This window comes from Euprymna scolopes, chromosome 25 (assembly GCF_053919585.1).
Source record: "Euprymna scolopes isolate OS-2025 chromosome 25, ASM5391958v1, whole genome shotgun sequence".
Taxonomy (NCBI): domain Eukaryota; kingdom Metazoa; phylum Mollusca; class Cephalopoda; order Sepiida; family Sepiolidae; genus Euprymna; species Euprymna scolopes.
Window position 1 is genome coordinate 76554845 of NC_136506.1, and position 825 is coordinate 76555669.

The following is an 825-nucleotide window of genomic DNA, read 5'->3' on the forward strand; positions in this document are numbered from 1 at the left end:
ATGTTAAAACAAGGCCGATAGCCATTAGTCGCGTGCTCTCGTGTAATGAATGAATGCGTGAATGTAGGATTCACATGAAATTCTTAAAGATAAACTAAAATGACCGAAAAATGGGCTGAAATGACTTAAATGAATAAAAAGTAAATGACTTAGAATGACTTTAATGAACTTAAGGATGAATTGAATGTCCTTAAGAATGACTTGAATGCTTAAAAAAATAACTGGAATCCTTCAAAAACAACTTGAATTATCTGGAGAATGGCTTTGAGACTGACTGGTTATAAAGTGGGTGATCATTTTACATTAAATTAATACAGAAAAGTGATTCCCCACTTTATATCACAAAAATTATTTGATTTAGGGAATTTGAAACGTTATATTAGCTATGTGACCAAGGAAAAGTTACAAACATAAGTACAGCATGTAGTAAGAACAGATACTACACTTTGATCTTGGCCAAAAGGCCAAGAAAATGGTATTTATTTGCTCCCCCACCGAGCAAATTAGGCACAAGGCCGATTTTTAAAGTGCGGAGTGAAGGGGAAATGGGGACCAACTCTCCGGGGAGTAGGGGAGCTGGATAGTGACAATTGGTATGAAGGGTTGCCCCTTCATTGACCAGGGTCTCATATGTGGGGTCGCCCCCACATATGGTCTTTGCTTGCAGTATCTGCCGGAACAGATGGTATTTATTTGCTCCCCCACCGAGCAAATTAGGCACAAGGCCGATTTTTAATGTAGGGAGTGAAGGGAGGGGGAAGGGAAAAAGTGGACCAGCTCCCGAGGGGTGGGAAATGGGAGCTGGTTAAAGGTCAGGCATGTGGG

At 40.6% G+C, this 825-nt stretch overlaps 1 pseudogene; it reads right to left on the reverse strand.

The window, feature by feature from the left end:
• Window positions 1-320: 320 nt before the first annotated feature.
• Window positions 321-476, reverse strand: LOC145247636 (U2 spliceosomal RNA; annotated as a pseudogene).
• Between the last annotated feature and the right edge of the window lie 349 nt (window positions 477-825).